This window comes from Felis catus, chromosome E1 (assembly GCF_018350175.1).
Source record: "Felis catus isolate Fca126 chromosome E1, F.catus_Fca126_mat1.0, whole genome shotgun sequence".
Lineage (NCBI taxonomy): Eukaryota > Metazoa > Chordata > Mammalia > Carnivora > Felidae > Felis > Felis catus.
The window spans coordinates 33129243-33154851 of NC_058381.1; positions in this window are offsets into that span (position 1 = coordinate 33129243).

Below are 25609 nucleotides of genomic sequence, written 5' to 3' on the forward strand. Positions count from 1 at the left end.
AACTAGTGCCCAAAAATGACTACACGTACAGGTAAGTGTGGGGCTGCCTCTGGAGAAATGAAGGGGTGACAGAGACTCCTGATTCCCCAGAAACATTCTATTTCTTGAACCATATGATGGCAGACTTTGTGATAAACCCTTGAACTGTGCATATTAGTATGTGTGCATGCATGTGCGTATTTCTCTATACTTGTGTTATTTGTACAAAGTAGCTAAATGAATAAAAACTGTAAAATAAAATTAGTTAACTGCAATTACTTTATGAGAAATAAAGACAGAGTTATAGCTTTCTCTTTTCATTAATGTTATTAGTTTCAAGAAGTTTATTATCACCTATTACACATTTTCATAATTTTTACAAGATAACCAAATGTAAAGAACAATTTAAGAATGTGTGAACACAGTGGTTTTCTCGGACCTTATAATAGCTGTAATAGAGAAGTGTGAATTCTGACCAAGGAGGCATAAACTTTTCTTACAGTTCTGCCACACATTTGCTGTTCTGACCATTGCAAAGTGAAATGATCCAAGCTATCCCACTTTTTCTCCACCTGTTAAATCAGCTTATAACAAATATCTAATTCACTCTGGAGATTATCTAAGAGTATATACAGTTTTCAAAACGAATCCTGAAACCTGTTGGAGCCACAGAGGTAACAGCTGCATAAGTCAGTGATGATTTTTACAATGCTTTACAATGAAATTACTGAGACTTACTCTAGGAGTCAACATTTGAAAAGGCAAAACTGTAGCTATTAAATCACCAGGCACTTAGCTATAGTTCTTTTCCAACAGTAATTTCAAGAGAGTTCTTCATTAAAATATTTCTGGGGTTGGCAGCAAAAATTTGGTGTTCCCAGTCTCTGAATCCCTTAGAAACCATGCTTCATTATTTGATCTATGCTGACGCTTATTGTACCTTATAATACCTGCCTCATAACATTCCTCCAAAAGAGATGCATTTGGGGCGCCTGGGTGGCGCAGTCGGTTAAGCGTCCGACTTCAGCCAGGTCATGATCTCGCGGCCCGTGAGTTCGAGCCCCGCATCGGGCTCTGGGCTGATGGCTCAGAGCCTGGAGCCTGTTTCCGATTCTGTGTCTCCCTCTCTCTCTGCCCCTCCCCCGTTCATGCTCTGTCTCTCTCTGTCCCAAAAATAAATAAAAAAACGTTGAAAAAAAAATTTAGAGATGCATTAGAAATTTTATAATAAAACATATACACACTATAGAGCAGAGGTAAAAGGGAGCAACTATATAGAGGAAGGAGTGAAAAAGTTTAAGAAGGGCTGGTATAATCACTATAATTAAAAATTAAATGCTCCATTGCCATGCTGAGTGTAATACATTGTAAGAACATTTGTTTCCAAAAGTATTCATGTGACTGCTAAGCATACTGTCAAAACCCTCTGTGACCAGTTATGGGAGAAGCTTGGCTTATTCTCCTCTGCGTAAATTAGATCACAAGGAGTAATGGATCAGGTGTAGAAACTAGGCTCATAGGCCAAGCTATTGCACCTGATTAGTTCTTTGTTTTGTTTTTTTAAGTTTATTTGAGAGAAAGAGAGAGCATGAACGAGGGAGGGGCAGAGAGAGAGGGAGAGAGACAGAGTCCCAAGCAGGCTCTGCACTGTCATCATGAAACAGGACACAGGACTCAGACTCACAAACCATGAAATTATGACCTCAGCCAAAATCAAGAGCCTGAACCACCAGAGCAGGGGCCTGTATCTGATTAGTTTTGTTATCACAAAGCAAATTATCGTTTTCTTCCGTCTCCATTTTCTCTTCGATCAAATGAAGAGATTATTCTTCTTATCTTTAATAATGTGTGATTTGGTTATTTTGCATCAAAGGTCAGAAACATTTTTTTTTTTTTTTTTGGTCAAGTTCCTAGGTTTCTGTGGCAACTATTCAACTCCAAAATTGTAGAATGATACATGGGTAATACATCAACGAATGGGCATGGCTGTGCCCTGATAATATTTTACTTACAAACACAGGCTATAGGCTGGATTAGGCCCTCGGCCAGTAGTTGGCTAATTCCTGACATAATGTTGACGTATTATTAGTTTTATATCAAGTGTTGGGTCAAAATTAGGTATGGGCATAAACTTGAGTAAGGCAGCTAATGAAAATGAACTCACAAACAGTGCTAACTTGGAGACTTGTAAAGAACCTGAGTTCGTTTAACTTGCTCATGTGTGCCAAAATCTTCTGTCAATCTTGCTAACAGGATTCTTGAGAACTTACTTCAACTTGCTGGATTTATAGTCTGTCATTATATAGGAAAGAGATGGCATAGAGAAATTAACAGTATGTTGTCTGTCTTATGCTATGCCTTCAGTTACACAAAACGCCTTCCTTTAAGCACCTATAATTAAGTGGAAGGTGAATAATCATTTGTAAAGTAAGAGCCATGCATGCATCCACAACTAAATCAGGTTTCCCAAGTACATTTTCTTCAAAAGCAAGTTATCTTTTGACCATTTAAAATGGATTATAGAAGGGATGGGGGTACTTCAATTGAAAGACAATATGTCATTTTGGTTTTTAGTTTCTTATCTTTTCCACGGCTGTTTCTTTCTGGAGCTTTTGTATTATGCACTAAGAAACTACTACAATTAAGTGGTTTTGGAATACTCCGTGGGAATTTTCCACATTAGGAAAACAAATAGATATGCCCAACATTTCTATTTAGACTTTATAGTTTGTCAGATCTCTGAAGTAAATATAGAGAAAACATAAAGCCATACGATATAGGTATAACTGGACACTACAGAAATACTTCCTTTGAAATCCTTCATTATTGCAGCATATTTTTACCTATCTGTTTTGGTTATTCAAACAAACCAGTAAAAATAATGGTTCTAAGAAACAATGAGTAACCTTTGTTTAATAAATTATATCTAAGCATTCGAAGACAAATGAATCAATTATAGTATAATTTCAGTAGTAAAACTCAGTGAAGATACTTCGAATAGTAAGACAGAAACTCTGACTAAAACTCTTGGACAATTTATCCAACCAAATTCTGATTAAAGAGGTGTATACTTAAAGACATTTTGATTACAGTTACCAAGTGATTTTCACATATATCACCTATCAGCTTTTCAAAAATCATTTCCAAAATGTGAAATGTTGATTTTGTAAAGATTATTTCTCTCGGGTAATGTAGCCACCCTCATACAAATTCAGGATGTTTAGCCTTTATGGAATTCTGTAAGCAGGGCCCATTAGCCTATAGGTTTCCCTGCAATACTCACTTATTCCATCATACATAATTTATACTGTTGTTAAGTATTTATTGACTGATATCGCTTCTTGCTATTGAAGATTTATAGCACCAACATTCAGGAGTTTAGCATTCTCAAAGTAATAGTAAAGAACAAAGTTAATGCACTAGAAAATTTTACAAGAAACATACATCGCTTCTGCACAATCAGTGTTTGGGGTATTCTTTTATTAAGTCCTATCTCACACAATTCTTTTTGAAGACGGTTTCACACAAAGGCTCGTTCCCAGAAGTTGCCTTTTTGATATACGCTGAGGCATTTGATTCACTAGATTTGTATTTCCTTGTGACTGCTTTAATCCAGACTATGTAATCATTCACTCCTCAGCTGTGACCCACAGGGTTTACAGTTGCCTTTGTCCAATGGATTGGTGGAGTTCTTTCACAAAGGAACTTGGAAATAAGTGCAAAAGGAAGTGTGCTTCGAAGGGAGACATTTTTTCAAAGCTGATCATGACAACAGTGGCCACCATATGCCAATGTTACAATGTATGATTGTATAGACAATTAGAAATTCAATAAATTGTCTTTAAGTTGGAGTAAGTAGCCCATTTTGCCCAACAATTGGCACTGGTTGAAAGCAATATATGAATTGGTAATATACAGGTCAAATTAAGTAATATGTTGTTTAACCAATGATGAAAAGTAAAGACCAGTAACACTGGTTGTCCAAAAAAGAAAAATAATAATTTTAACAATTATCATAGTAATTTGAATAATAAAGTAATAGTAAAGTAATAACTCTTGCCATTCATTTAAATATTTTTAAGTTTTTTTTTTGAATGTTTATTTTTATTTTTGAGAGAGAGAGAAAGAGACAGAGCATGAGCAGGGGAGGGGTAGAGAGAGAGAGGGAGACACAGAATCCAAAGCAGGCTCCAGATTCTGAGCTGTCAGCACAGAGCCCAACACAGGGCTCAAACTCATAAGCCACGAGACCATGACCTGAGCCGAAGTCGGATGCTCAACCGACTAGCCACCCAGGTGCCCCTTAAATCTTTTTATATATCTGATTTTATTGTTTTCTTGTTATAATCATGTGAAACAACACAACAGCATTATTTTTCTTAGGAGTGTAAGAAATAGGCTCAAGGAAAATAAAAACATTTGCCCAAGATCATGGTGTCTGTAAGCTGCTCAGAACTTTTGGATTGCAAATTCTATATTCTCCCCCCCCCCCCAGCTTTATTGAGTATAACTAACAAATAAAATTGCATATATTTAAAGTGCATGGCATGATGATTTCATATAAATATACACTGTGAAATTATTGCCACAATCAAGTTAACACATCCATCACCTCAAACAGTTACCAAGTTGTTTCTGTGTGTGTGTTCAGAGAATGCTCAAGATCTAGTTTCTCAGCAAATTTCAGCTACACAAGATTATTAACTATAGTTATTAGTCTGCACATTAGATTCTCAGAATTTATTAATCTTATAAATGAAAGTTTGTACTCTTTGACCAGTGTCTCCTCAGTACCAGTCCCTGGCAACCATCATTCTACTCTCTGTTTCTATGGGTTTTATTTTTTTATTATTTTATTTTTTTGGGGGGGGGGTTATTTTTTTAGATTCCACGTATAAGTAAAATCATACGACATTTGAGAACATTACGCTAAATGAAATAAGCCAGGCAGAGAAAGGCAAATTTTGTATTCTTAATTCCTAATATTAGAAACTAAAAATGAACAAAATGGAAAATTACAAAACTTCAGAATTTATGACCTAGAAATAGTATGATCAAATGCCTAGTTTGCATATGATAGTACTGGATTTTGGCCTGATGTCCTGGTGTAATTTCTAATGGCCCCCACTTTTACTCTTAAAAAACACCTCAGTTTGGGCAGTATATTATATGGTCAGTCTACCTAAATGCATCCTTTCAAAGTATTTTGTGTAACACATGAATTTTACAAATAAAATTCAGCCTCAAAGAGATGATGATTTCTGTGATCTCATAAGTAGTTATTGGCAGCATGCTCTGAAAACTGTGTGCACTCAACCTTCCAAAAATACTACTGGAATTCATTTTAGCAATTCAATGGACATTTGATAACAACTTACTTCATGCAAAGCTCTGTGCCAGTCACTAGGAATACAAAGAAGGAGACAAGTTTTCCATTGCCTGTAGGCAAGTGAGGATAGTACTAGAGAAACAAGATATATGTCAAATGCACCACGTGGAGAATAACCTGCCAGACTCATAACTGGAGTATTGAAGATGAAACAAGATGGTAAGCTAGAGAAAATGCTATCAATCATACATGAATGTAGCACACTGCCTTGGAAAAATTCAGAAAATGAAAGTTAATGCTTTTTAGCTTTGATGTTTTAAAAACAAAACTTACAAGTATTCTCACTATACACATATATACAAAACAGTAACTATGTGAAGTGATGGATATGTTAATTGTGATAATAATTTCACAATGTATGTGTGTATCAAGTTATCATGTCATATACTTCAAATATATACAATCTCATTTGTCAATTATACAAATAATTACACAAAGACTACATTCTTTACAACTTCTGAATTCTCAGTAAATTTATTGATCCATTTTTCACTGCCTCTGACAAATATTCAACTATATACCAATTAAGAAGGCGCTATCATTTGATGACTTTTGAAATAACTCTATGGATGTTCTCTCTCTACTAATTACAGAAACTTTGCGGCCAATGAACATAGTCACTTCTACTTTTGGACTCATTAGGTTACCTACAAAAATATATATTATAAAGTAGCAAGCTAAATTAAGGAGGTGACACATTTTCAGGGTGCTAAGATACTAGTTGATTACCATAATGCAAGACAATACTAATATCTAAATATACATCTAAATCTAGGTTATACTGATTGACTCTTACGTAATATTTCTGGGATAATTTCAATAGGATTATACTTGAACTATACCCAGCAATATATAGCAGAGTAGAATATAAGAAAAAATTAGTAAAACAGTCCAGAGGCAGTAGAGCAAAGGATGAAAATAATGAGCAACTAAGTCAGCATGATCTGGGTTTGAATATCAAACCAAAACCTCTACCTCTCCCTACTACCTTACTCTGACATTGGGCAAGTAAGACAATTCTATAACGTTCAGTGTCCACAGATTTAAAATATAGATCTTGGGGCACCTGGATGACTCAGTTGGTTAAAGGTCCAACTCTTGATTTTGGCTCAGGCCATGATCTCACAGTTGTGGGACTGAGACCTGCAGCAGGCTCCCCACTGGGCATGGAGCCTGCTTAAGCTTCTCTCTCTCCCTCTCCCTCTGCCCCTCCCTTGTGTACTTGAGTCTGTGTGTGTGTGTGTGTGTGTGCATGTGTGTGAGCACGCGCATTCTTTCCCTCTCTCAAAAAAACAACAGAAAAAGATAAAATATGCATCTTAAAGTGAGTCCCATACTGCTGTTGTTAAGACTAAATGAGAAAACAACAACAACAAAATAATCCATTGTAATTTCCAGCATGTAATAATTCAGTAAATGGTGGCGTCCTTTCTTAAAGCCCAGTTAGTCATACCAGGACCAAAACTTTCTAAAAATGCAACTGAGTATCTCACAGTAAAATAAAATTGAAGTGTGGCTGGGTACCTAATAATTTGCTCTACAGCACCCCAAACTGAAATAGTAATAAAGCAAGAAGGAAAAAGAGATGCTCGATGTTCATACTGAAATTTGGTGTCAGAGAAAGAAACAGTGTACGATACAAGAAAGCTTTGGGAAAAACAAAAACAGATTGACCAGCCTTGAGGTGCCATGATCAGAGACAATATTCATTTGGGGCAAAGTATGAAAAACTCTATAATACTAAGCTACACACAACTTCAACATATCCCCAAACAGCTGCAAAGAAAAGGGTTGCACTGATATGTGAAATTGAAATCCTGGGCAAGCCTATTTTGCGAGTGTCTCTTTCTGCATAATGGGGAACAGAAGAGGTGTCCAATTTACTTACTCGGTTTCACAGAGGCCAAAAGCCAGCAACCTTTTGATACAGTGTGGGAAAGCAGGGAACAGAGCGCTGAAGTCAGCTTGAATAGCAAGGACAATGTGCATGTGTCTTCAGTCTTCAGAGCTAATTGTGGAAGGAGCGGTTCTTAGAGAAACCAAGGAAGTACAGACTAACAAGCAGAGGTGAGATGTCCTGCAGAAATCCCAGATTTGGCATGCTGACTACTATGGTGGAATTTTATAAATTCTTAGTCCCAGTCTGAATGGGCAAGCTACCTCTATTTGTGGAAACTGGAATAGGCTACTTTTAAACTGCCCACATCTCTGCTGTCCTGCATGTAAGAGAAATCACGTTAATGGCCTTACTTACCCCTGTGAACATCAGAGATAATGGGTCTGAAAGTGATTTTGACTGAAGGGAAATTTCCAGTGGTCTTCAACATGGAGAGGGATGATGTCAATTAGAAAAATATATACACGTTCACAAATATTTCCTTCTTTACCACGTATAACTTGTGTATTCCATAATCTAACATAGTTTAATTGCACATATGTGTAAATTATAAACATATGCGTATATATAAATATATGCATATATATGCTCAAAACAACTTAATAATATGTCATCATTTCAAAATAGTATATCTTCAAAAGGCTTTGAGCTCACTGCTGTGGATACTGAATTTCACCACCAAGTAGCAACCATAGTCACAAAAACATTGACTATCCTAGAGTTTTATGTGTTATTTTACAAAGACTTGGAGATATGTCACTGGCTCAGCAGTTTTACTGGCTCAGCACTATGGAGTTCAGTACAAAATCCTCTATGCACTCCAGTGGCATTTTTCAGACTCCCATCCCAATATATTTTGCCATATATGGGTATCAGTTTACTGGTAACCATGATAACTTCTCATCACGTGGCATCATGTTACTCTGGCAGGCCTCGGCAATCTCAGACTATCTCTTATTTCCTTCTGCTCCATCCCACACTCACTCAATTCAGTTTTTTCTCTATCACTGGCTTAGGAACATAGCTGTAAGACTTGTCACATAATACTTTTATTTCCTCTCCTTATCTGCAGTCTGTACTTACACATGCGACCACTCCTTCTCTGCTTCCTCCCTTCCTTACATTGAACGCCCTCTTATTCTAATTATTATCAATATGCTTAAAGTATTATTTATGTGTGTCCATAGCTCAGAAGACACAGTCGACGTCCAACATTTTCCAGTGTTTCCCACAGAGCCATATCACCTTCCAGCAGAGAAGACAATGACCCACGTATAGGACAGTTACAAAGGTTGCTGGGAAAAAGAATCAGCCAGAGAAACAGAATAATAAGAATTGTAGTACATGCCCCCACTATCAAGTCAGTGGTAAAAGGCAATCAGGAATGGATTTCTTAGCTTGTACTTAATGAGTGCTTCAGAGAAAAGAAGAGGAATTTTAGAATCTCTCGCTTCTGTTTGGCAACTGCTCCATTAGCAGGTATAGTGCAAAGAGATATGGATGGTGTGGATACATAGCAATATCTGACATTCCAAGCGGATGGGAATGCAAGCTGTGGTGTGTGGCTATGCCCGTGACTGACAGGTCCTTGCTGTGACAACACTGCTGCCACCACCCCTTCAAACAAAGGACATCCCCTGGGACGTCTTGTCAACCCTTGGCACTCTGACACTGCAGCCTGCCAGAGCGCTGACTTGCCTAGTCGGCCTGCCCTCTGCTGACTTAGGGGCATTGTGTACAGGTTTCCGAGGGGAGGGTTAAAATAGGGCTCTGCTCTGTGGTATGTTGGGCAGGGTAGTTTCCAGCTGCTCTTTCTCCCAAATAGAAAAACACACCCCATACGATACAGGCAATAGTCTTCTGCCTTAGCTCTAACCAGACTCGAGATGAACAAGGCATGTCTCTTTTTGCCATGGGGTTCTTCATTTACCATCGTTATTCATGAATAAATTCTGATTTAAAAAATCTTAAGAGCCACTAAGAACTACATTTAAATTCTGGTTATAAAATAAGTGAGTGATTTCCTACAGAACCCCTATTAAACATATATTAGGCACACTATGACCAAAAGTCATCCAAAGAGTAGAATAGCAAATCAACTGCACAACCACACACACACACAAGCAGACACAAAATCACTTAAAATATAGGTTGTTAAAACAGGCACAATATGGAATCTACATTACTCACAGTCTACCGTCAAGTCTATACATAAAAGATATTCAAAGTTTTGGATGAAGGAAAACACAGGTTGGAAATGGGGAAATCCAAGGCTGTGGCCCTGGTTCTACTGAGAGAGCTGGAGAAAGCAGGTCTTCCTGCCTGTGGTTCATTTTCTCATCTAAAGGAAGGATGAATGGTGCCTGCCTCAAAGTGCTATCGTGAGTGAGGAGTCCATACAAGAAACTCTTTTGTATTTTTCTCATGTTAATGAATGTGCAAGGTATCATATAACTACCTAGATGCAAAAATGTACTTTTCCTGTGATTGCAGAATTTCCTCTGAAGCTCCCAAGCTGAAAACAAAGAAAGATAAATGCAACCTTCGCGTTTCTAAATAAATGTGCTGGACACATCCAAGAGAGATTTACTGGAAGAGAATAAAAGCGGCCCTCAATCACTGGTCATATGATTTATCCAGACTGTAAAAGAATAAAATGATATATTTGAAGAGGAATCCATTCAAGTGGGAGAATGTATAGGAGGTGACAGTGTGTCATTTTCCTTTCCCTTACTCATGGGGATAAAGGTACTCCCCGCTACCAGCCCTAGCCAAGTGACTAGGCTCCCAAAGAAACATTCATTCTCATGAGACTGGTTGCAAGAAACAGAGACCACTATCTTATTCCACAACTGGACCTTTGTGCGCTCTCCTGACACTGAGGGGGTAAAGCACAGCTTGGTGAGTGAGATCCCGGGACAAAGAAGCCTATGTCTCCCAGATCTGGGGACATTCTGAGACAGAGAGGTACATGAGGTGGCTGCTTCTTACCTAGAGAAGACTGAATCCTGGAGGCTGGTTGGAGTAGACACGGAGAGGGGAAGGGCTGTAGGAACAAGGTGCCAAGAGCTTTTGGCAAGGCAGAGGTGTACAATGTTTTCCACAGGGTCAGAAGAGACTAATGAAATAACTGTGTGAGATCTCTTAAAAGCGAGCCCTGCAAAAGGACTGCTTGACAGGGGGAGGAAACTCCCACAGGGAGAAGCTGGAGACAGTCCCCAGTGTGTAAGAACAAAGGGTGGCAGGTCATGGAAGAGGATAAAGTATGAACGGGAATGACGTCACTGAAGAATCCTCTGAGACCCTCTGGAAGAGTCAACCATGATATTAACAGAAGGCACAAGAACAAAGTGGAGAATGCCAACTGGAAAGTATTTCTGATTCTCTTGCTTCCATTGCCCCCTCTTCCCAACTCTGCTGGAACCTGCAACAGGATATAGAGAGAAGTGGAGTAAGAGAGAAGAACAAATCTCCACTCACTTTCTGTCTGCAGACACCCAGGCCAGCAATCAGGCCTGAGCTGAGGGGATGTAAAGATCACTGAATTGGATGAAAAATGGAAGTGGTGATTCAATGTAATTCAGACTGGATTTTATTTTATTTTATCTTATTTTATTTTATATTTATTTATTTATTTGTATGCTATTTTCATTTTTATTTACTTATTTAAATACTTATTTTATTTATTTAGGCTGGATGTTAAAACCTAAAAAATGAGACTATTCTTACATTCAAAAGGGACTAGACAGATATGAGATCCCCTCAAAATGTTGAGAGACAGGAGAAAAGATTCAACAGTGCATGTTTGAGGGCAGTGGTAGGAAAAAAAATTAAGTTGTATCACAACATACTAACACGTTCAGTCCTATCAATGCATGTACAAATATCTGTATCATTTATCTACCTACCCATCTATCTAAATAGAGATTTATCTTTTTTATCTATGCATACACACGCACACACACACACACACACACACACACACACACACACACACTGTGAACATATAAATTAGTATCTTACCACAGTGCACTTTTAATATTTCAATGTGCCCCTTTAACTGTTTCTTTGTAACAGCACCCCAAATGACATGGAGAAGCACCCCTTTATCTGTCTTTATAGCTTGCATGGGTTGGACATCTTCCAACTCCAGGGTTGGACAGTGTCCTAATTTTGTCCAATTCAGTATATTCCCTGTAATCTTGTCCATAGTGATTGTTTGGCAATAGGTATGTGATCCAAGCAAGACCAATCATAGCCAGTAAGGTCAAGTTCTAAAAATTTAGAAAAATAAGCTTTTGTTCTCTGTACTTGAAATACACAGAGTATCATCCTGGAGCTGTTAAAAGGTAGCTTGTGACCTAGTGAAGGTAGCATGCCTATGAATGTCATAAAAACTTAGACATGTATAGCAAAAACTGTCAAAAGAAAAATTATTTGGTAACTGATGGATTATTTGAGATCCTAGATTTAGTTGTGCCTGAAATCAAAACTAATTCTGTAGTTTTAAACTACCTAAGCTGATAAATTCCTTTTCTAAGTTAGAGTTCCTTCTTTTCCTTCTTAAAATTAAAATGGTTCTTAGAAAGATCTTCCTTAAAAGTTGTGGGTTTTTATGTGAATATGGCTGATGGTTGTTAGGGAAAAATATTAAGTAATGGCAACAGCAGAAACGTTAAGTGGAAGGGACTGATAAATCAGTAAAAAGTTCATTCCAGTTAAATGGGCACCATATTTTAAGGCTTTTGAAAGCATTTCTTTTATCTACCACATATAAGCTGTCCATGTATGACTATTTTTAAATTGCATAATCTTCTGGCCTGTCCATTAAAAATATGCATTTTGTTTTAGGATTTGTGGGCAAGAGACATTTTTGGATGATAGTGCATTTTACTCCACAAGAAAAGTTGCTCTTAGAGTGATTAAATATATCACAAATCGTAGTGTCAAAAATACTGAACCCAAGCAATTTAAATTTGATTTTCTGGCTTTTTTCGAGATTGTTTTGATGTTTATAAAGCAGGAAAATCAATGATCGACATAAGCCAATCTATGAAAGTTTGATTATGTTTGGCCTGGCTGTGCTGGTGGAGCAAGTAAGAGCAGCACAGAGGCAGAGAAGGACGCACACAGCAGTACTGTCCAGTTGAGCATAAAATTTGTAAATCCCCTTGCCGTCAGAGCTAAATGTGGAAAATAAAATTCTCTAGCTTTTCCCTCAGACCCAATGATTTGAAAATAGAAAATAAAATGCAGGAACGTTAGATAAGTGAGTTTCTGCTATTTTCTGCCATTTCGTTATAAAAATATTACTAATTAAAAATATATTTAAAAAAAGTGGGGGGGGGGGCGCCTGGGTGGCTCAGCTGGTTGAGCGTCTGGCTTCGGCTCAGGTCATGATCTCACGGTCTGTGAGTTCAAGCCCCGCGTCGGGCTCTGTGCTGACAGCTCGGAGCCTGGAGCCTGTTTCGGATTCTGAGTTTTCCTCTCTCTCTGCTCTTCCCCTGTTCGTGCTCGGTCTCTGTCTCTCAGAAATAAATAAATAAACATTTAAAAAAAAAAATATATATATATATATAAAATACAATACAGAAATATACACCACCCATCATCCAGGTTATAGCTAGTATTTGCAGAGAGTTTGTTTTGGTTCAGGCTCTGTTCTAAATACTTGATATGTGTTAATGCATTTAATAAAACAATTTCATAAAACCATTACTCTTATGATATAACACTGATACGATCCCTCAATTTACAAAATTGAGGAAACTCAGGAAAAGACACATCATGTACCTTACTCAAGTTATATATAACATAATAAGTCACAAAGAAGACATGCTGACTAATTTCAATTTCAGTGTCTATAGTTATTGTTCTGTTTTCTGCCATTTCATCCTCCTTCCAAATGGATACCAGTAAAATGTTGACTTGAGTCCTTCTTATCTGCATTTACTTATTAAGAATTATAATTGACTGTGCATAATCCTTCTTAACTTACTTAACATTATTTTACAAGCTTTTTCAAAGTTATTATATGGTTCCTTGTAAACATTTCAATGATAATATTATACTCAAAAGACTGGATGAGCCAATTAATTTACCTATTGCCATATCTTGGGGCAAAGAGTTGTCTTTGAATTTTCACAATTAAAATAACAATGTTACTACAATAAACATATTTTTTGGCATAAAGATTTTTCTTCATTTCAGTTTATTTCCTCAGGAAAGATTCCCAGACTGAGAATTGCCAGATCAAAGTATTTACTACTGGTTTGAATCACATACTGCCAAAATGTTTATTTCAAAGGAATTGTCCTAATTTACACTTTCACAATCTGTTGACGTTTTCTTTTGTTATTATTATTTTTTCAAAGGAAACATAATCTAAACTTTTCTATAGAATTTCTTTAATATTTTTAGAGGTAACACTGATTTAATAATTTTTCATTCAAAGAGCAGTGATAGCTTTCTGTGAATGTCTTTTGAAATTATTACTACACCTGACTGATCCACACAATGTTAAATAAAAAGTAGCTTTATAGCTCAAATGTCCTTATCCTGAATTCTTCAAATATTCTTATCCTAAACTCTTCTCCCATGCTTCCCCACTTAATGCAGAGTTGCTTTAAAAAAAACAAAACAAAACAAAACAAAAGCACCATATATATTACTATTTAACAATTTTGGCAGTGTTGATCAATTATTTCTTCTAAAAACAAGCCTGAGGAGTTTTAATAGAACTGTTACTATTTTGTATATGGTGCAATTGGCTCTTTTTCGAGCATTATATAACATACACTATTTATCCATTAATATTTTTTCTAGTGCTCACTTTTAAAACCAAAGCTCTTTGACAAGAACAATAAAACTGATGAAAGCCCAAAGCCAGACTGAACAGGCAAAAACAAAAGATACAGAATACACGTTATCAATTACAGGAATAAGAGAAGTGACATCACTACAGATTTTACAGATAATAAAAGGATAATTAGGGAATGCTGTGGACAACTTTAGGCTTAATAATATGAATACTATCATATTGCAGTATTTTTCCACCTCCCTGAATATATGTGTATTCATATGTGTATATATCAAGGAGACTATATTTTTTTATTTTTTTTTAATATGAAATTTATTGTCAAATTGGTTTCCATACAACACCCAGTGCTCATCCCAACAGGTGCCCTCCTCCATACCCATCACCCACCCTCCCCTCCCCCCTCAACCCCCCATCAACCCTCAGTTTATTCTCAGTTTTTAAGTTTTTTATGGTTTGGCTCCCTCCCTAACTTTTTTTTTTCCTTCCCCTCCTCCATGGTCTTCTGTTAAGTTTCTCAGGATCCACATAGGAGTGAAAACATATGGTATCTGTCTTTCTCTGCTTGACTTATTTCACTCAGTATAAATACCCTCCAGTTCCATCCACGTTGCTTCAAATGGCAAGATTTCATTCTTTCTCATTGCCAAGTAGTATTCCATTGTATATATAAACCACATCTTTATCCATTCATCAGTTGATGGACATTTAGGCTCTTTCCATTATTTGGCTATTGTTGAAAGTGCTGCTATAAACATTGGGGTACAAGTGCCCCTATGCATCAGCACTCCTGTATCCCTTGGGTAAATTCCTAGCAGTGCTATTGCTGGGTCATAGGGTAGATCTATTTTTAATTTTTTGAGGAACCTCCATACTGTTTTCCAGAGTGGCTGCACCAGTTTGCATTCCCACCAACAGTGCAAGAGGGTTCCCGTTTCTCCACATCCTCTCCAGCATCTATAGAAAGGAGACTATATTTTAAGACTTTTGAAAGAATTTCTTTTATCTACCACATACAAGCTGTCCGTGTATGACATGAGAGAAAAGCATATATTAGTGCATAAAAAGACAAATAAAATGGAAAAAAAAAGCTAGAGAACATATATGCAATATAATGACAACCTGAGGAGTATTAGCCCTAGTATATAAATAATTCTTGGAATCAATATGGAAAGATACATAATCCTATTAGGCAACAAATGTTTTTTTCAAAAATAAAAGTAAAAAATAGCCAATAAAAAAGCATGTATACACACAAATACATGTAATAATCAAGATAAATGTCAAGTAGATATAAAGCATTAAGGCATCAGGTAGAATTTTCAGCGGTCACCTTCCCAAAACTAGTTTTAATGCAAATATCTAATGCTGGAAAAGCTGTAGGTTAACACACCTACACATGCATCACACATTGGTTTAGTGGGTCTAGAAGGGCTTTATGTATCTGACTGATAACATGTGTCACAACTCCTTAAAAAACTACTTAGTCCTAAGACACCTAGGTGTCTCAGTCGGTTAAGCATCTGACATCGGCCAGGGTCATGATCTCACAGTGGCTCATGAGTTCAAGCCCCACATCCATCTCTATACCGACAGCTCAGAGCCTGGAGCCTGCCTGCTTCTGATTCTGTCTCCTGCTCTCTGCCCCTCCTCCAGGCTCTTGCACTCTCTCTTGAGTGCGCGTGCTCTCTGTCTCTCTGTCAAAAATAAATAATAAAACGCTGTTGTTTTTTTAAATTTTTTTTAACATTTATTTATTTTTGAGACAGAGAGCATGAATGGGGGAGGGTCAGAGAGAGGGAGACACCGAATCTGAAACAGGTTCCAGGCTCTGAGCTGTCAGCACAGAGCCCGATGCAGGGCTCAAACCCACGGACTGCAAGATCATGACCTGAGCTGAAGTCAGACGTTCAACCAACTGAGCCACCCAGGCGCCCCAATAATAAAACGTTTTAAAATTTTTTTAATTAAAAAAAAGTACTTAGTTCTTTTTGACCAAGAATTTCTTTTCTAACATTTATATAGAAAACTGTTTATCAGGGCGCCTGGCTCAGTCAGTTAAGCCTCCGACTTCAACTGAGGTCATGATCTCACAGTTTGTGAGTTGGAGCCCCACTTGAGGCTCTGTGCTGACAGCTCAGAGCCTGGAGCCTGCTTTGGATTCTGGGTCTCCCTCTCTCTCTGCCCCTCCCCTTCTCGCATTCTGTCTCTCTCTCTCTCTCTCTCAAAAATAAAAAAAATTAAAAATAAAAAAATAAACATTAAAAAAAGAAAACTGTTTATCAAACTGTTAAGTTCATGAAATATTAGTCATCAAAATGGGTAATAATAAGGAATTGGTTACATTATACATGACACATTAATAGGCAAATGTTAGAATTCTTTATAGAAACATGTAACAAAAGAAAAACATTCTAAGTATATATTATTAATTAAAAGCCAAACTAAAAAACAGAATACAGGTCTAATCACAGGTTTTTATAAAGTTATTTGAAGAAATCAGAAACATGTTTTCAATGCTTATTTTTAGCTAGTGTTTTTGGTGAGTTTTGTGCAATTTTGTTGTTTTTTATTATACAAATTTCTACAATAAACATGTATTAATTTAATGAATATTATAGAGCCAATAAAAGCTATTCTCTTAATAAAAATATTTGCTTAGCATTCTTGCTTCTCCTTTGTTTACAGGTGGGATATAGTAGATGGTGTGTCTTTAATTTAATGTAATAAAATATACATGCCTTGGGGTTTTCCATTTTATGATTTTCACCCATGGGGCCATTATTTCCTTGTTAAGTGTCTTTACTTAGAGCAGTCAGCAAATACGCAGAGAAATGCCTTCCCTCAGTAAACAGAATGAGAGCACTGAACATGGATCGCTACTGGGCAGAAAGCCTTATTTTGGAAATTCTGCTGTTAGGTCTCTAGGTTCCCATCCAAAGACGCAGTGCAACACTTTTACAATTGGAATCCAAATAGTATGAATAATCATTCTATGGTTCCCTAAAGGAAACAACAGAGTTTCTTCCCACTGTCAAGATCTGTATGGCATAGGAAAGAAGAAATTTTTAAAGAAACATTCATGAAAATCCATGATGGCTGGCCATGCTGATGAGCCACTGTGCCACAGCAGGCAAGCTAATGGAACTCCCTGCACCTCAGTTTTCTCATCCGAAAACACATGAGCATACAGATTCTTAATTTGCATAATTTTGTGAAGATGAAAACCACAATGTTGAAAGCATCAGGCTTCCCGTTATGTTTTATTATAGTGGGTCTTATCATCATCGTATCTTTCAGAGAACTTGAGTTTATACAAAACCATGCTTTGTTTGCAGCAACGACACAGTAAGTTCCAGGGGTCCAGCTATGTACTAAATACATGTGTATAAATTTGTGAGGCTATTTTCCTCTTGTGCCCTACAGAGAGAGAGTCCTATGACTTTAAAGCCATTTGTATATGGTGGTAAAATGAGAGTGATTTTACTTTACAGTTCAATATATCTCCTGAGAGTTTTCTCCATTAGCCATTACATTAGTAGTTTAGATTAGACATTCCTAAATATGCTTGCTAAACAAATTTTAGAATGGCATACAAAGGCATTACCCCAGGCAAAATCTTTGATTGATATTTCCGTTGCACTGATTTTCTCTTATTTAACTCAATAACTTTTTGTTTACATGGTGTTAGTTTTGTGATGGAAAATCAGATTCTAAAAATATGACGATGAACTTGTCAGGCAAAATAAATAAATAAATATGCCTATTTAATCCTGTTTGGTTCTCAAGATCACAATATACTGAACACTTGAAGGAATACACTGACATTACACTTCAACGAAACAAAACACACATGGCTCTTACACATTCCATGTACTGGCCAGTCTGGGCTGAGTGGTCAGCAGAGTCCGCAGAAGGATAAAACCACTGCTAGACCATAGCCATGAAACACTTTTCTCTTTGTGATGTTCACGAGTGTGAGCCTGCTTGAGATGACCTTATTGAAATGCTCGGTCTGCCCTGCTTGCAGTTAGAATGTGCATCAAACTGACAGCCAACTAGCCCATGAAACCTGATATGGAGCCCTGCACAGCAGTGCTCTCCCCTGGAGGTGGGAAAGGAAATGTGTTTATATGCTTATGGTGCAGAGGAATGAGACGGACACCTGGATCCAATCATTCTCTAAAGATCACTTTCATTCATCCATTCGTGTATTCACTCATTAACAGCAATTAGCACCTACTCAGTGCCAGACGCTGTATCAAGCTTTCCTGGTGATGTAATATAAGGAATTGTCTATCCTTCCAAAGTGACAACTGTGCCTTTGTTTACTTAAGTTTGTGCCTGATGGCCCCGAATGTTTTTTGAGATGGTTTTCTGTTTACCCCATCACAATTTCCCCTGCTTGGATAGGCAGAAAAGAAAAATAAGAAAGGCAGTTTAAAAAAGAATATAAGAAGCAATTTCCTACAATTCCTCCAATAAAGGATATATAAAACGATGACTTTATATATACATCAAATACATATATATTATGAACTTCATATATGTGAAGTACAGTACATAAAGTACAGGAAAACCTTACTAATATGAATATTTAGGATATTCATATATCATATTTATCCTAAATATTCATGTTAGTGAAGTTTTTTTGTAGTTTCCATCAGCCAATCAGGACTGAGCCAATATAATATGAATAAAGATGCCATAGGAACTGTCTTCCTGATCTGGGCTCTAGTTACTGCTGCTAAGGAATTCCTGCAAATTCCAGGTGCTCCCTCTGGTTTGAAGGACATCTGTTTGATTCAGACCTAACCCACAAACCATAACACTGTGAGGTTTGCAGAATTTCTAAGATTGGAAACAATATAGTGCATGAATACATGAACAAAGGTATCTCTCTCTCTGAAAGAGAGGTGGCTCCTTACTCTGCTTTAGAGGCATGTGCTGGGTCATGTGTTTTGTGATACAAAGGCCCAGAGCGGGAAGGAGATTTTGAAAACTTACAAACCTAGACCTGCCTCATTTTGTTCTCATTTTTCTTTTTTTAAATCTTTCCCTTCCTCTTTGTCAAAGTTTGTTGGGGTAAAAACAGGAGACTATGTTGTGGATTCAAATGCTGAAGAACTGAAGATAATAAACATAAGGAAAAAATCAGTAACTATCAGGGCCACTAGCTGACTTCCTAGCCATCAGCAAGTGAATCTACCACAGTGCCTTGTGCGTTTCCAAAGCATTGCATCCTTTTTGAAATGCATCATATTGCAACAGTGTCTCCAACTTTTTAGTTTCCATTGTGCAGGCAAAAGCAATCACTAAGTCACATGCTTTTCTCTTTACTGTTCCCCACAATTTTAACAGCTAATATTAAATGCCAAAGCACCACTAATTGAAAATTGATTTTGGAATCAATTAAACAGCCAGCTCTGTTGAGAAGAACACATGAAGAAGTTTCATCAACTGCCTCTGTCCCCTGTGCAAGTCTTTGTTACATACATTCCTCTGGTTGGGACCTAATTAGTAATTCACAGTGGTCCTGCAATCCAAAGAATTCCAATCTGCAAATTTAGCTATTGATTATGGAAGAATAGCTTTACTAGGGGACTTTAATTCCAGGGGTACCACAAGATAAAATTAATTATATTTTTGGAAGGATAATGTAAGTTCAGTTTATTAAGTTATGGCCCAAGAAAAATACTTAAGATTATGTCATATCCTTTTCATTCCTAACCCTATGAATTTTATGATTGAGTGTCAGACTAAATATTTCACATATGAGGAGTCCCAAGGTGTGGGCTGAATCTTTCTAATTTAACAGAAGTGGAAAATGAAGGAAACAATATGACTAGGGCTCAAATAGCGAAATCTTCATCTCCTTCTGATATACCAGGCTGGGACTTCTAATTACACTTGCCCTTTGTTGAAAATTTATGTTTCCATACTCTACACTAAGTGTTTTATGTGCATTATCTCATTTAATGTTCACATAAACTCTATAGTGTGGTTACAATTACTTCCCATTATTTTCTAGAAGATAAACCTGAGGCCGAGAGAAGGAAATTAATATCCTCAAGGTCACAGAGCTAGCGAAGGGTGGAGGGAGATCTTAACCAGCCTTTGATTATGCATTCTTCAACCTCATCCAGTAGGCGGTGCCACTGCCACTGTTTACCAGGGTTTAACAAAGGAGCTCATACAGATTGCTATTAATAACCGAATGGGTATGTGGACACTGAGAAGCAGTAAGGTAGGTAAAGTGGATGATAGTGAATGAGTACTGCTACTGGCCTTGAGAAAGACACAGGAAAGTGCATCCCATTTCCCAGAGCACTGGGGTTCCTTTGTCTGTTAGCAAGGGGGGAAAGAGGGGGCATGGAGTTGAAGGGGTTGGCTAGACGAGTCCCTGAGTTTTCCAGTCTTTGTTTCTTCATGTTGTTTACTTGGGGGAATGCCAAAGACATAGAGGTCTGTGTATAGAAGAGAGGACGTAGAGGTGACCTTGCCCACTTCACATACTTCCAGAACAAAAAAAGAGATTCTCCCTTTTGGTCCAGCCGTGATAAGCATGTCAACAAAGCAGAAGCAGAGCTTCTTCTATAAAAGCATCTTGGGTACTTACACTGGGGGGATGGAAGATGTAATCCAGATGGACCAATCTGCCAACTCAGCCAGTCAGCCAGTGGGTTGTCTGAGAGTTCAGACGGCCACGTGTGTTTTAAAGGCAGGAAGCTGATGGATGCCAAGGGTACTAGAGATGATTTGAAAATGTTGAATTAACTGATAATATTTAGACAATCTGCTCTGTCATTTTCCAATACTCTTTAAGAACAGACCATTCACCTTCCTGCACCGGTTGCAGCGGCATCTATCACAAAGCAGAAAAACCATGAACAATTCCCCAAAAGCAGAATTTTCTCCTCATGCCCAGTGGATGTTTTGTGATAAAATAAATAATGAGGGGAAAGGCTTGTCTCTTTGTGGTTGGATGTAGGAGGGGATTGGGTTAAGGCCTACAATTTTCGCCCAAGGACTTCAACAGACCAAGAGCCTATTTGAAGAGAAAAGTTAACGGTGGTAGGTTTTTTTTTTTTTACTTCATGTATTGAATACATGTAATTTTGATAATGCTAACTTCTTAAAGATTTCATCCTCACACCACACCCCCAGCCAAGTTGGTCTGGCCCAGATGCATATAAACACAAACTTACACTGATCTATGATTAATTCTTGCCATAGTTTACTATTAAAAATTGAGCATTATCACACATTGTTAAAAAAATTATTCATGAGGGGGCGCCTGGGTGGCTCAGTCAGTTGAGCGGCCGACTTCGGCTCAGGTCACGATCTCGCGGTCCGTGAGCTCGAGCCCCGTGTCGGGCTCTGTGCTGACAGCTCAGAGCCTGGAGCCTGTTTCGGATTCTGTGTCGCCCTCTCTCTGACCCTCCCCGTTCATGCTCTGTCTCTCTCTGTCTCAAAAATAAATAAACGTTAAAAAAAATTAAAAAAAAATTATTCATGAGAAGTGGTTACATGACACTCTCACCTTGTATCATGGGTAGTTGAGTCAGACAGGAATCTTTTAAGTTTCTGGGCATTCTTTATTTTTCCAGGAGAACTCAAGTAGCCATGTGAGTACAATGAAAGCAACCTGAAATCCTGCTTAGATTCTGATATTTTAAAATTGATGAGAGCCAGTATAAAGAATAGATTTTGGTACATCGTGGTTCAGAAAAGGGCTTGACCCTTGATCAAAGCCTTACAAAACAACTGAAAATGCAGTAAGATACCACAATATGATAGTCGAGATACCAAAATAATAAAATAAACACTGACTTCGAGGTACCATGAAATTAAAACAATCGCAAATATGTACTTAAGCGCCCTGCCAATGTTTTCAGGGCCAGACACTTAATCTCACCAGGCTTCTATGTGACAGGAACTCTCACCGGCCGGAATGTGCTACTGAGGACACTGAGCCTCACACAAGTGATATTAACTTGTGCAAAATCACAGGGTAAGTAGCAGAGTCAAGACTGAATCCAGGCATTCCAGCTCAAGAGCTCACAATTTTAAACAACAAGCTGATCGGAGTCTTTCTGAGGATAAGAATCAAAAAGAAAAATGCCCTATTAGCTCTAGGATGCCATACCCCCAATTAAATTAAAGGATGCTTGAAAATCAACTGTAATCAAAAGGCTTTGCTGACACTAAATCAATGTTACAGAGACAAAAGTTAGTAATGAATGATTATATCCTGGTCAGATTCCATTTTATTTATAAAATGCCAAAGAGCTATGTTAAGCTGTGGATTGCCCTGTGAGAACGAGTAGGCACCATTGTATTTTCAAACTCCTGAATGCCCTTCTCAGAGGCAAATTAAAGTCATGTATAGAGCAACAGACTAAGACTTCTATTTACTAGGAATATAATGTTGGGAGAATCGCTTAACCTTTCTAAACCTATTTCCTTGTTGGCACACGTGTATGTGTGTGTGTGTGTGTGTGTGTGTGTGTGTGTGTGTGCGCACACACACACACATCCTATTCCGATGTCAAACAGTGTTATGATGGTGGCATAAATGCCTGGGACACAGAGCTCTGCTGCTGGTAATGGTAAAATAAGTGTCTTACGCTCACCTTCACACTGAAAACAAACAGAAAATTTGAACTTAGAGTAATAATAACACAATGAGGAATGACAGGATCAAGATGCTAGAGACCAGGAATCCTAGAGAAAAAAGCTCAATATTTGGAGCTACTACTTTTCCTCTAGGGCATCTGCACATTCTAGAAGAGGCAGCTGAACAGCTGAGAAGTTGAGTGGGGTTCTAGACAGACCATGATGGATGAAAACAAGCTCAGACCCAGTCCCCCAGGATATCGGGTTAAAACCCAAAAATTTACACACCAGCAGTAAAGACACACCAAAACTGGACTGGCCTTTGTAGGAACCAAAGCTCACAGTGGATACAGGAGATCACAGGTTGTTAGTGTCTCACAGGCAGGGATTCTGATTGGAAGCTAGCACAGTGGAGCATCTGGGGTGCTGTAAACACTTTAGTTCTTGGCCTGAGTACTAGTTCCATGAGTTACTGATTTCATGACAGCTTATTGGTCTGTATACTTATGACTTGCAGGATTTTCTCTACTGGTTTTATATTTCAATAATTGGATTTTTAAGACATTTATTTTAAGGAAAAAATTTTACCATATTCTCTGGTGTGGTCGAAGTTTATTTATTCTTTCCATGGTATTTTCAAGATTTTTATCAGGAGTACTTACATAAGTATATCTCTGATCTCTCTCTCTCTCTCTCTCTCTCTCTCTCTCTCTCTCTCTCTCTTAAATAATACCAAACTACAATACCAAAATCTTAGATAAAAACAAACACAATAAATAAAATAAATAAATAATCAGTATATATCCTGAAAATCCAGGATTTTATAATATTGGACTGACCTCAGTCAGAAACCTTCTGCTTCTTCCACAGGGTTTTGATCATGTGAAGCCACAACATTCACTAATGGCAAATAAGAAAGCAGGGAATTCATGACTGTATACACTGCTGCCAGGTAGGAAGGAAGGAAAGAACATAATAGGAAAGCAGACCCTGAAAAACAGATCCCTGGGGCATTGAAACCATACTATTTCCAGAAAGTTGCACAGTCTGCCTTTATGTCCATTTCCCCAAAGACTCCTCAGTGACCTATCTTCCTTGTTGAGGATCACATCATATGGACAATTGTTTAGACATCTCATTGAGCAGGGGTGCCTGGGTGGCTTTGTCAGTTGAGCGTCAGACTCCGGCTCAGGTCATGATCTCATGGCTCATGAATTTGAGCCCCCGCGTCAGGCTCTGTGCTGACAGCTCAGAGCCTGGAGCCTGCTTTGGATTCTGTTTCTCCCTCTCTCTCTGCTCCTCCCCTACTCACACTCTGTCTCTCTCAAAAATAAATAAACATTAAAAAAAATTTAAAGAAATCTCATTGAGCACAATCCATTAATGTAAACTCCTTTCGTCAAGGTTTCTGGAATACAATACCATGAACTTATTTTTCTTTTAAAAGTGTCTATCTCTCTGATTAATCAGATCCAGTAGAAACAGGGATGGTGTAATTTCCTAGAAGAACTTAATGTGAGGTAGAATAGAATTGCCAGCTATCTCTACCATTCACAAGAGCTAGAGAATAAAGGTCCCTTCTCTCATCCTTACTCCCAAGATCCTCTCAATTTCTACTCAACCGAAATCGTTCATTTTTCTGTCCATAACTCTACGCTTTTAGAAGGTAGAATCATTAAATGCTTTGACCATGGTCTTTGGAAACCAGAACACATTAACATTAAACCCAATACCAGCTCTGCCAACTAGTCTACTTTGAGACATCAAGCAAATCAAATCAGAACCTCCTCCCCCCAATCTGTTAAATACACATGATCACCAACTCACCAGGGTTGCTGTTAAAGGCATGCACAGTTCCAGGGTACAAGGCCTGGAACAGGAAAAAACTCAGCAAATGCTATTCCTTTCTGCTTCTTTCTCATTTTACTTGTTTTTGCAAGAGACTATGTGTTCGTCAGTGGCTGTGCTGCTACATTCCAAAGCAACCAGTTGATTTGGTCAGTGCAGATTCGGAGTTACACTCAAGCCATGCCTCATGTTGCATTTTGCATCAAATAGAACACCTGGGGTTTTGGCATCAAAGCTGGTGTACTCTATGGTGGCCAAGAGAGCCTTGAAGTGTCCCTCAGTTTGACTTCTTCCTGACTCCAAGCCCCTGACCTTCCTTTTCCTGGGGTGTTTACTTTACAAACTTGTGATTATAAGTCCTTTCTCTGTTCTTTTGAAATAGAAGTCTTTTAAGAAAGTTTCTTGCCAGTTTTACAACCCAGGAATGCCTTTCTCAAGGACCTGGGTACTATTTCTTTTAAATGTAATCACCCACGAAGACAGCGCTCCTATTTCTGAGTTTCTGTAGAGAGGTTGAGTGACTTGTTCCACGTTGTCACCACCTCTGATCGTGAAGATACGAGAAAAATGAGAAAGTTTACTTTTCCTCTGGATAAAGCCAAGTAGCAAACATTGGGTGGTCTATAATCCCCTATGGAGTTGGGTACTCCTGGATATTCAGCCTTGGTCTATGCTCTCTCCCTTTCTGCTGGCAAGAGTATTGGAATAAAATCAAGTTTTGTCTACTAATTTGTAGGTTGTATTTTTTTGTTTAACAATGGATATATAATTTCCTTGCACACCGATATGAGTCATGAATAAATATACCTCTGTAATGATCTATTGATACGTGTATACCTACAGACTCATCAGAGCTTCTTAACCAGAAAGACTAGAAACATAGTACTGAAGGAACAGCACAAGGTATAAATCAATAAATGTCACTGATTTAATGTATCAGTGAGTTGACGAATGAATCAAGAAATATTTAATAAATTCAGAGAATTTTGAGATAGTGTCTTTCCTGTCATCATAAATCAATCTCTCTCTCTTTCAATCTCTCTCTCAACTTTTAATCTCT